Source organism: Schistocerca gregaria, chromosome 1, assembly GCF_023897955.1.
Source record: "Schistocerca gregaria isolate iqSchGreg1 chromosome 1, iqSchGreg1.2, whole genome shotgun sequence".
NCBI lineage: Eukaryota > Metazoa > Arthropoda > Insecta > Orthoptera > Acrididae > Schistocerca > Schistocerca gregaria.
In genome coordinates this window covers 1,029,520,982-1,029,533,733 of record NC_064920.1, presented here as the reverse complement: position 1 = coordinate 1,029,533,733, position 12,752 = coordinate 1,029,520,982, and the positions used below count along the sequence as shown (strand labels likewise).

Below are 12,752 nucleotides of genomic sequence, written 5' to 3'. Positions count from 1 at the left end.
ATTTGCAATTCCACAGAAAAATTGATATTCATCTGTGTCAACCAGGTTGCAACTGGTACACAAAGGGGAATCAGCCAGATGAATGGAATGTAGTCTGGAGTTCGTTGGAAATTTCCTATTCACAAAATAATACCACAATGACCACACTTTTGTTGGTGAATGCGGGTGGTGTATCTTCCTCCAGATATCACGCCTAGAGTGATCGATGTATTATTGTTCTAAGATGTTCTTGGTCTAAAAGGTCATTAAGTTTTGGTAGATTTTCATGACCTTGATGACATCTTTCTCCGGTGTTCCCAGTCTAACGCAGCTATATTGTACGAAGAAATGTGTTAGGTGGTAAAGTTCATTTCAAATGTGGTGAACGTCAATTGGGGGGTCCTGGCATTTAACAGAAATGCGGCAACACTATTCACTGACCACTTCCACAGTTTATATGTTTTACAGACATGCAATGCTTGTGCTTTATTGTACGCGTCTGTAAGACTCAATCCACCGTTCCAGGTCGGTAGAGTCAACGTTTGGTATTTGACTTTGAAGATGTGCCTGCGGCTGACGAAGTGGCCAAAAGCAGCCAAAATCCTATTCGCCACTCCCTCGGCATTTTTTCAATATTTTCATCGCGCTGCCGTAACAACTTCATCATTCAGGTATGTTACTCGACATAAATTTTCACCAGAATAGTAGATAGTACGTAGCACATATGTCACCTCCAGGGGTTACATTTACAAAAAGAAGGAAGTATTTCTCGGTTAAGGCAAACCTCATTAAAATATATTGATAAAAAGGCCGCAGTACATATGCGATTAAATATTCTGCATTGTCATCGGGCAAGGTGTAAGGCGGTCGCAAGATTCGGGATGAGCGGTCTTCAACGATCAGTTCGGAATTTCAGATTTTGGTTTTCCATGCTCTCCCTAAATATGTCAGGCAAATAGCGCTATGTTTCTCTTGAAAACGATACGGCTGATTTGCTTCCAAATCCTTATGCTATCCGAGCATATGTCCTGCTTTTAACGACTTCGCATCGTCCTGGCGACGGCATCCAACATTGCTGCCTTCATACTTTTAGCATTACGTAGGAAAAGTAAACGAAGAACACTCTAGTAATCTTTCAGGTTGGAATCGAGTCAGCGTGTGCACGTAACAGCACAGCAGCCCCTGACCTATTCGATTTCGTCGCTCATCAAAATACTTTGCATGAAACGGAAACAGCCTCTCAGCTAAAACCCAGTGGCACACGATTAAATGCTCACATTCGCAAACAATTTCAGCATCCTACGATAGGTGTGAGATGTTTTCATGACTCAAGGACAAACTCACAGTCTGGAAAGCGTGCTACAGGCACAGATGTATGCGTGTTACCCACTTCGGCTGGCTCAGTGGTCTAGGGGTATGATTCCTGCTTTGGGTGCAGGAGGTCCCGGGTTCAAATCCCGGCTGAGCCCATCTCTTTTATTAAAATATTAAGCACTATTACGCTGTTTTTGGATGGATTTCACATTAAAGTCCAACGTTTCGTACCCATCTTCGGAAGACATTTCCAAGGGGGATCGTAGCTTCTTTGAGTGTCCTGGCTAGATACTGACTGCAGCAAAGTGCCGTTTACGCGCAGCAAAGTGCCGTTTACGCGTGGCATGACATTACATTCTTTGAATATCCGGGCGAAACTGGCCGTTGTAGGGTGCCTTCTCGTGCGCTATTGGTATCACCCCCTGCCGAAAGATACGTATGTATTTTCTTCAGCCCAGGATCCAGATGTCATTCAGTTTCCGACATTCAAAGAAACTACGAACCCCATTTAAAATCTCCTCCGCAGATTCAGCCAAAACATTAGGTTTTAATGTGAAATTTATGCGACCACGGCATGATAGCCCCGAATATTTTATAAATCGTAATATTTTCGACCGTGAAATTTTGCATTTTACAACTCTTATGTTCTGTCCTGTTATCTGGAGCCTTTAAGGTCTGTACCATAGATCTGACGACAGAGGGAATCCCCACTGAGATTTTCAAAGCCCAGCATATGATCCACGATTCGCGGTACAAAAATTTGACACTAGCTGTACTTTCTGGATGCAGCAAATGAAGTAGCTAATAAATTAACTGCAATATTTCTGACATGTACTCACGCCTTACCTTTTTAATTGAGTTGTGTCCCCACCCCACCCCCGCATTACCTACACCTCCAACTGGCTCAGGGGTTATGTTATTCGATGTATTGTGAATATTGGTAAGATTTTAACACTTTCAAATGAGCCAAAAAACGTCGTTATTACCTCCTAATAAACAAATGTGGTTGTTCCAGCACAATAGTGTTAATTGATTCTTCACCTTACGAAGATAATGAACATTTTGAGAACCCATATAGCATTTGTAGGAGAAAATTAAGATTATCATTTAATATCCAGTGTACACCGAGATAACAAAAGTCACGGGATAGTAATTCGCACGTATAAGATGGCATTAGTATCAAATACACAAGTTATGAAAGGGCAGTACTTGGGCGAAATTGTTCTTTATACTCATATGATTTATGTCAAAAGGTTTCGACGTGATTATGGCCGCACGACGAGTTTGAATGTGGAGTGGTAGTTGGAGCTAGACGAATGGGAGGTTGTTGGGGGACTCAGTACTTAAAGCCCATCTCGTGTTAGTGACTTTACAAAACTTTTGCAAATGTGCAAATGTGCAAACGTCGTCGTCTTACGTCTCTATCGATATGCCCACTGAGGTTAGCTCCACACGCTGCGAGAAATGAAATATTTCAAGGCTCCCATTTCAGGGCAGAGAGGAGGGTTTATGTTATGAGGAAAAATGGAAAATGGGCCCAATTTTCCCAAAAATTTGTTCGAGTGTAACAGTGCTGGGCATTAAGGCTGACCAACAACACAGGTATTATTTTCTTATAGCAATGAAGCAATAAGGAGAAATATGAAGCGCAGTATCAGCGAATGTTCATAGTTTACAAATTTCTTCAACTCTTGTGTAACACTATTACTTGTATCTGAGTTATGAATTATGTGGCAGAGAGTGTTTGTGATTGTATAATATAATGAGGTTCCTCACCTTCCAATCAAGGAGGGGGCGTGAGAAGAATGGTGCGTTGTAGACGTCCGAGCAAGCTGCTACTTGTGTAATTTTACATGCTCGGCCTGTACTGGATGTACACCCAGGGGACTGGGTAATATAAACAGCACGGAATCAGGTTCTTGGAGTTTTCTAAGTAGTTTTTTGCGGAATGTACGCCATCTTCTTTGACGTTACACTAATTATGATTTTTCAGCATTTCTGTTACACACTCTCGCCAGTCAAACATGACTGTCATAATTCCCACCGCTGTTCCTTACATGCGCTTGAAGTCTGTTGCTGTACCAGCATGTGTATGGGTCCCACATATTTGAGCAGTTCTCTTCAAATATGGACCTACTCATTGGTACCATTTTGATCTCGTATTATCCCTCGCAAATAACTGCGGTAAGTCTGAGATAGTAACTAATGCTATCATCTAAATCTTCAATGTGTGAGATGAACAGTAATTGTCAAACTTCCATGTTTCCCCATCTTGATAACACCGTTCTCAAAACTCGCTTTAGACATGTGTAGAATGGTGTTTCCTCATTACGGTAACAACAGTGCATTATAGCATTTTTTTACAACCACCTGTTGTTGAACTTTAAGTATTTCTTCTTTGTGTCTTACGTATCATCAATCAGTACATGTTCTAGCAATCCACATTTGCAAGGTAACCCGAAATAACACAATATAACACAACACAAACCAAACGAGACACAATAAATGTGATGTTGCAGCTGTGCGGAAGGTGTTGCACAGTTCGATGGGAATTGTCTAACACGCCGTTGCTATTTGAATACAGGGCATAGACAGGGTCACTTACTGTTTTCATTCGTATTTCCAAGAAGCAATATTTCTGATTTCGATAATGCTCAGGACACGATACATTCTGGAGGTCACTGTTATTGGAGGCCAAAATGGAAGGGCTCAGCCGGGATTTGAACCCGGGACCTCCTGCACCCAAAGCAGGAATCATACCCCTAGACCACTGAGCCAGCTGTATGTTACTTACCTACCGGCAGTAACACTTTCACCGCACAAGGTCGCAGCCGACAGCTCATCTTCTGAGGCATGACAGAGACGCCCCACGCGAAGTGGGCGCAACTGTTCGGCCGTTTCCGCGGATTTCCTACGCCGCAAGACGTACTGCTAGGCAGCAGTTCTTAACCTTATCTTTGTCGAGGTTCCTCAGCTGAACCTAACAAGAACAGTATGTTCGTCTTAAGCTGTATTTACGCCGATAAGTTTCCAGCAAATGTATACAAATATTTGTCTTCTACTCACGGCGGATAACATACAGAGTCACTTACCAGATAGTCAAAACATTTCCTTTAAGCCCTTGTCGTCCTGTCCGGGCAAGTTCTGAGAACTCCGTTCACAACTCGAAAGGCCAGGTGAGTGAAATGAAGGCGATGGCTGGTAGCCCAGGCATACGAGTTGCAGTTTAGAGCCCCGGTAGTTAGACAGGAATTGTTACAATTCTGAAGTGCAGGACAATACTGGATCTATGAAGAAATAATTTGAATATGGTCGGCCCTTGAAGCAAGTACGAAGCGAATTATTACTGGACCAAGTGTTGCTTGTAACAGCAAGTTTCTCCACGGGATCGTTTAATAATAGCGAGCGCGTTAAGCAGATGCACAACAAACTCCTGTGGCAGGTGCTTCAAGAGTAGCGTCGTGTAGTACTGATTAGTTCACAACTGAAATTCCAAGAAGAATCGGGCAAAGTATTACTTTCTCCCACATACGTCTCGCTAAGTAAAAACACGTTAAATTCGCAGACATCAGGACACATACTGAGGAAGCGTTGACAAGTATCCGGTTTCATGTGGTCGTGTTCTGCGAAATATATTATGGTCTAGAATGTATGACTTTAGTTAGGTTTTTTATGGATCAAGTAGAGAACGCACAATTAAGGCCTGTTCGAATCGTTTGATGTAAGCGCGAGAAATAACTGTAGGAAGGAATAAGAAAATGCACCACAAGGTTATACGGATTTACCTACCAATCCCATTCTAAAAGGAGGATGAAAGTAAATTATCTTTGGTCATTGGGAAAACTTTATGATATTTATGGAAGATACAGAAAGCGACTCCTCCTTTAGAAAGCTTTCGGCGCATGAAAAGCGCACTCGTTATTTCAAATCACTAAACAAAATTTTATTCGTAACTATTGATATTGGCAGATCATTGGTTTGCAGTTCCAGGCCAAAATGCCAAAGTTCGAGGGGTGTTCATCTACGCCCAATGGAAAAAGGAACACAATAAACTACACACTGTCGCAGTCACAAAGATGATGATGATGTGTAATCTAAATTATACTGTCAAAAGTTATACGAAGTGATTTCCAAGGAAAATAACGTTCTTGATAAAGTGGATTCAAAAGAAAAATTTAATACTTACCAAGAGATTATTCTTTGTTAATGTAATTGAAATAATCAAAATTGTTGAATATCTTTTCGTTTTCACTTCCAGAGGTATAGGTAATTATTTATGCTGTTTAATGATGAACTTTCAATTTATTCTGACATACGATTATCTCACGGACAAGACAGCAATAAGAAGTTACCGTCATAATGCGAATTTATCAAGGCTATTTACTGATCGATTTTTTTTTTTTAGTTTAAGCTCATTTAAGGTTGACCTTTCAAAAAAACTGACTGGTTACTAACAAGCGACTGAAAATACTCAAACCACTATTTCTATTCAAAACAGGTAGTCAGGCTTTTAGGGCAAATTTTCTATCTAAATATAACGTAGAGTCCATATTTTCTATTTTTTGACTCGGCAAACCTACAGCGACGCCATTCGACTGTCTTCCTGCCCACGCACCTTTCGCGAGTGGAGCTGGGAAGGTAAGAAAAGATATTGATGCCGGAAGTATTCTCTGCCAAGCATCTTAAGAAGGCTTGCGTAGAAGTGATGTACATATACACTGCCTGAAAACAAAAGTAAAGCTCCCAGAAGGCATATTCTAATGTCAATGAATCTTTCTTACACTGGCACCATTGACGGGTATGTATATAATTTAAAATTGCGTTTCTCCGTGGCATGTAGAATAGCCACCAGAGTGCTTTAATGTTGTTTGTGTTTAGCGTTGTTACCAGGCCTGGTAGGGTACATAAGTGGCCTGAAACAGTGCCAGATACTGAGTGATTACTGTGAAGGACACGAAGATGCTGCATACTCGTATGAGATCGCGCTATCAGCACCGCAGAGTGTCTGAACGGGTCTCATTCTGGATCTCCATCTGGCCAAGCGGTCCAATCGTTAAATAGACTTGTGGGGCATTCAGATGTGACAGTGGACCAATGCTGGACTGCATTGGAACTTGAGGGCAGGCATACCCGTCATCAAGGTTCCTATCGACAACTTACGACCAACAAAGGAGGATCGCCGTATTGTGCACCAAGCACATCGTAACCCCTCCACACCAGAACAAGTAATGGGACTCACTGCACCATCTGTGTGTCATGGCACACTACTTGACGGAGAGTAACTGCAGCCAGGTTAGGGAACTACCGTCCCCTGTTAGGTTATCAGTCTGGCTGTAGCAGCCAAATGGACTGGACATGCTGTGTGCTTCCACGTGCAGCGAGAGCACGTTCACCTCTTTACTTCCTCCAGCCGACACTAACGTGACCCCACAGCGCGACAAGATTATGGCAAATCTATACAGAAGATCGGTATTGAAATTTGCTTTTCGAAACGACTTTGCTAGACCAAAGGCACTATATGTCGAGCACTTTTGAAAACAGGAGGCCAAGACCCCTCTGTCGACATCGTCAGCATCCACATTTCGACCATAGGTTATATGATGTATGTGAAATCTTTTAATGGCGTTAAATGTGGCTAGGTTCTTGAAGAGATGAAGCAAGGACTCCGCTTCTACCACACAGTCGAAAATGTTGGAAAAGTCGAGGCATACCAACCTGAATGGTTCCAATGGCGACCGTAGCGATCGCGCGGTTCCAAACTTAAGCGCCTAGAACCGCTCTGCCACCCCAGCTGGCATACCATCCTGGAATAGGACTACATACTATATGCACATTCGAGGTACCTTTCGAACTTCCAGCGGCAGTTGTGGTGGCGCTCCTTTGCTATGGCGTGGTGTAAGAACATAAGACAGAAAATCAGATACAATTTAAGCCATATCCACTTCTTCACAGAGTACATTAGATGCACATTGAATCCAATCACACACATCATCATACCTCCAGATAGGAGGCTGCTAAGCCATGGTTATTTATGATGGCCAGTCTAAAATTTGTTCCTGATGTAGTAAGAAACTTCATCTACCTTCCGAGTGATTCCAGCAACAGACCACACAAATTCCACTGGAGGACGACGTACCTCCACTGATGCCAACAACCCTCCCAAAAACTTACATGGTGGCACTCACGACATCTCTGCCTGTCCATACACAACAGACCGATGTTGCTGTATTGGCACAACCCTCCACAGACTAACGCCTGGCCAGTCAATCAGCCTGGTTATTGGAAGAATTCCCTACAACACCAGTGATACCAACGAACACTGATGGACCCATCGGTAGCAGGATCGCAGGCAATCCACTTATCGTACCAAACAAAGTCTTTGTGCCAGTGAAGCGCGAGTCAATGCCCTTATCCGATACAGAAGGCCACACACAAAAGCAGCGTTCACTGAAACGCTGAAAATGATGCCACAGGACTGTGTAGAAACACGGCACTGCCACTCATCAAGGAAGAAGAACGGATCCCGCACGACACCAAGGCTGATACCTTTCCCACCAAATGTACCCCTGTAGAATGAATGTTGAGGTGAGCAGCATGCATCTCTCAGTCCTCTGCAGTGAACAGTGATCAGCGGGAAAGTTCCAGTGCAGGTTGAGATGCCACTTGGTCTCTTCCTGTGAACCATTACAACATTAGGGAACATGAACGTACCACCATGCCCACATCATGAGCTCCTGATCCGGGGCTGTTGAGGTACTGCTGGATCATCCAGTCTGAACAACACCAGGAGGCCATGTTGGCAGGCTGTGGCATCACTCGTGATGTCTGATTCTCTCCACCATCACCAAGGATAACCCTGCCCAACCACAGTATCGCCAGTCTTGAATACCCCTGCCTAGACCTAACTCCTTAGAGAAACAATAGAAGGCACACGAATTGACTTCGCATTCCTGCAAGGACTGTGATCAAAAGCACACCTGGACTGTAGGATTACGCAATGTACACGGATGTCTGGCAGTTCCAGACACTTGCATGTAGATTTTAGTGGATGTCAGTATCGAAGCCACTGACATCACGTAACTCCCCTCCACTCGAGGATTAGTGGTCACGGTACTCAACACATGATTGTTTAATGTTTATGCACCAGCTGGCACCACCAAACATAGTGACCGGGCCAGGTTCTACTCGATGGGAATTGCCTTCCTTACCAAGTGAGCTGGCGCAGTTGTTATCACATTGGATTCGCATTTGGGACAACGACGGTTCAAACCTGAATGCAGCCATACTGATTTAGGTTTTCCTTGATTTACCTAAATCACTTAAGGCAAATGCCAGGATGCCCTTTGAAAGGGCATTGTCGATTGCCTTCCCATTCCTCCTCTAATCGGAGCTTGTGCTCCATCTCTAATGACCTCGTTGTCGACGAGACGTTACACTCTAATCTCCTCCTCCTCCAATCCACTTCTCATAGGTTGGTGGTGGTGGTGGGTAGTGTTCAACGTCCCGTCGACAACGAGGTCATTAGAGACGGAGCGCAAGCTCGAGTTAGGGAAGGATTGGGAAGGAAATCGGCCGTGCCCTTTCAAAGGAACCATCCCGGCATTTGCCTGAAACGATTTAGGGAAATCACGGAAAACCTAAATAAGGATGGCCGGAGACGGGATTGAACCGTCGTCCTCCCGAATGCGAGTCCAGTGTGCTAACCACTGCGCCACCTCACTCGGTCATAAGTTGGTAAGAACATAGCGTTTTCGCCAGTGATTTTAATTGCATCCTATCTCAGGGATCAAATCCCACATTACATGCCTTGTTTGTAAATGGGTGTGGTGATTCACAATACTTAAATGCACACCATGAGTGAAACAGTACCTGGCGACAGCTCTGGAGACATGCATCTTACCAGTCATTCAGCGAGCCAAATGGATCGCACATATGTGTCACAAGGTCTTATACAGGGAGTGATGGCCATTAAACGATGGCCTTTGGCCTTGTTGGACCACAGCGTCTGCATCTATATGATACATCTACAACCCTAACACGGTTGGCACACCATGTAACATAAGCATAACAGCTTATGGAAGGAAGATGAACGTAACTCTCTTCCAGGACTCAAACAGCTGGTCGCCGCAACGTGGGCCGACTGTGATTGACTTCTCCCGACACCACTATACATTGCTGTGGTGGCGTCTCTGCAGCAAAGCAGCAATCCAGGAGGCACTTATGCAGTTTGCTGGGGACAAGGCTGCGTTGCACTGGAACACATTGGACTTGTACTATGCAGCACTCAGGAACCTCAACAGTATACCCTACTGTCGGACAGACAATGAGAACAACACCAAATTCAAACTCACCTACTGTCGTTGATGACTGAATGGCCGCAGACGTATATACCATGCACCACATTCTGGTAGACATGCTCCGACATTGTCGATGGTTAATCACATGCTCAATAACACGAAATGGTCGCTCTTGTACAACGCAAGCAACCATAGTGAGAGCTGTGGGGGATCATTTCCGTTATCTTTACCAACAATGAACCATAGATCCCAAGGTCACTGCACAAGTGTTACAGCACGTGACACGAACTATTGACATGGCAACAGTGATTGAGGGCATTAACATAAGAAGTCTTGCTTGAGTATGTGTGCGATGCCTTGGGCAGCGGTGTTGTCAAAAAATCTACAGGGCTTGATGGATTCTCAATCGAGTTTTACCGAACCTTCTGTGGCTTCATGAAGACCTGCTGGGTTACAATTTGTCCCTGGACTGTAACGTCCTACCTACTTTAGCTGAAGGACTTCTTGTACCTGTATTCAAGGCAATGGGGGCAATCAGTCAATGACTGTCGGCCACCTGCAACTTTCAAAACCGACTACAAGATATTCCTCAGGCTTTTGGAAAGACCTAATAGTGATCGCCTCGGCATGCTGCCTGAGTGCGGTGATCATCTCCACCGATTTCAATCGGGTCTTCCATAGAAGGCACCTTCATTTCCTCCTACAAGTGATGAATTGAATAGGATTTCCACATGGCCCATTTCAAACTCTATTGTGCTTTTGGTAGCTGCCAGCTCTCAAGTCAATGTCAACAGAGAGACATCCAGCCCAATATCCATTAAGAGATCTCTACAAAAGGTAGCTTCCTTTCTAACAACCTTTATGTAATCACGCTCAAGGCACACAATGAGTGACTCAGCTGCATACATCACCCTATGGTGCATCACCTTCCGCTGTTGGGCCTACACTGACTACCTGCTCCTTTTGGTTCATTCTGCTGATGAAGTCTGCAGTGTAATGAACTGGACTGAGTGATACAGACAAGCTGTGGCCACTCTTGTGAACTTCAACAAATTAGCAGTGTTGGGTATCTGGCGCAATCTCAGGTTAGGCACCGTTGCCCCAATTCCATCAGTTACCGTACTGAGATGTATGTGGGTCACGTTTATGAAGCATGTGTGCAGAACAGCTATGCAACCTATCGATGGTTACTATAGACCGTACACATGATAGTGTGGCAGAACCTGCTGTAGGACTTGAATCACTCAACATGTGGAATACCTGAACCACTATCTCGTACCAAAACCGTATCACATAGCACAAGTCCTCCCCCTAGGTGGTAGCAAGTTCCAGACTTCAGTGGACTTTGGTTATTTCCTGTCCACTGGATATGTATTCAAAGTATATTATGACACACTCATCCTACCCCAGCATGATGGAGGGCTGGGACTGGTTAACATGTGGGCACAGACAGCTGCCCTCTATACGAGCAATATGTACAAATGATGATCCAGTCCACACTCCTCCTTCACGGATCATCTGAACTTGGTTTCTTATGTCCTGCTGGTGTTTGTGGTGCAGGTTGCAACTCAGCTCTCTCATGTACCGACATTTATTCTCGAATACAGGTATGTGATTTAGGATCTTCCCACAACACGCCTGCCAAAAGCAAAAGATTTTTATACCGCCTTTCTCCCAGTGGTTCTACATAATGTGGTAGTACCCAACTGTTCATTGGCGACAAGTGTGGAAAACGATGCACCACCACTTTCTGCCCACCAACATGCACATAACACGGTATCAAATCATCAGTAAAAAAGACACCAGCTCCACACTACTGGATTAATGGATCTGTCCTCTGCCCTGACTATCACTCCTGGACACCAGTGAACATCACTTTACATGCGTGTCGTCGTCCATCATTTGGCAACTGACACAGAAGATCTTACATTATTGTCTCCGTGTCGCACCTGACATGACTGAACCTCGGAACTTCCTCTGTCCAGATGACTATTACTGTCCCCCTGCGTAATATGATGAGCTTACATTGTTCAATGGAATGACCACTGACTACGTCTTCCAAAGGGGAGAATGTGCAGCATGATTACTGGTGGTGTCTGCAAAATGGTCACTTTGACCTTACTCACATACTTTATTACCATCTGCTCTTTGCATGTCATTTATGCAGTGTTTTCATTAACCGCTCCCTAGCTGGGGAGCGCCAGGCTCAGATTGATGTTCCGTGCAGCATCACACTGAAGACAGAAGTCTTGATATGTAAACAAAGAGGAAGGAGACACTTACAGAAATTGGTTGTGAGTGGACACTGATGAAAATCAATGGGGATAGATGAAAACTTATGCAGGACCGGCATTCGAACCCACGTCTCCTGCTTACTAGACAGTTGATTTGTCCATGTTTTTTTTTGTTTAATCTCATTTTGTTCGTTATTGTTCCTTGCATTTGTTTGAGGTGGACGTCCCATGACACCCGCTCCAGTTCATCATGCAGCTATTCACTCAGATTTTTTTATTAGTGTGACCAGTGAATCCTCTGACCAAAGACGCTAAGCTGAGGTGTCAACGACCACTAAGCCATCTAAACACAGTGACGATCGGAACTGTACGAACTACCCTAGCACGCCTCCCGTCGGACCCAAATTCTCATCTTATCCACACATTACGGAAGTAGTGCCCCTTGTCTATTACCCTCATTACTCACGGCATTTCGCCGATCCCGTAAGTATTTGAGCCAGGTGTGCATCCGCACTGAAAAGATCTTTGGCAGTCTTCCCCTCTGGAATGAAGTAGGAAGCAAAAAAAATAGTGAGTAATAATTGTAATTTAACACTGTTTGACAATAGTAATGTAAAAATATGAGAACCGTTTACGATCTTGAAAACAAGATGTATGAGAGACACCACATTGTTACAGTGACCACTGAATATGGTTTGAAGCAAATCGAAATGCGTAAGATTTTTATTTCAGTCACATAGAATGGTGTATGAGCCATACTTGTAAACATATAAATACATCATGTATAAGACTTTACAAGAAAGAATTTTAGAGTTGTTTAAATTAAATTATAAATAATACGAATGTAATTTGTTTTCGGTGGCGCCCACAGACTGATTAAGGCCAGCGTCGGAATGTTTCTTTCGAACGGCGTACAGTATTTCCTACG

At 43.9% G+C, this 12,752-nt stretch overlaps 1 protein-coding gene and 2 non-coding genes across 3 annotated transcripts in view; 2 read left to right on the top strand and 1 right to left on the bottom strand.

Moving 5' to 3' along the window:
- Window positions 1–12,752, top strand: part of LOC126279034 (uncharacterized) — a 587,657-nt gene that overhangs the window by 130,526 nt on the left and 444,379 nt on the right. The window lies entirely within an intron of this gene.
- Window positions 1,377–1,448, top strand: Trnap-ugg (transfer RNA proline (anticodon UGG)). The gene has a single exon. It is a non-coding gene; the product is annotated as a tRNA-Pro (tRNA).
- Window positions 3,999–4,070, bottom strand: Trnap-ugg (transfer RNA proline (anticodon UGG)). Its single transcript has one exon. It is a non-coding gene; the product is annotated as a tRNA-Pro (tRNA).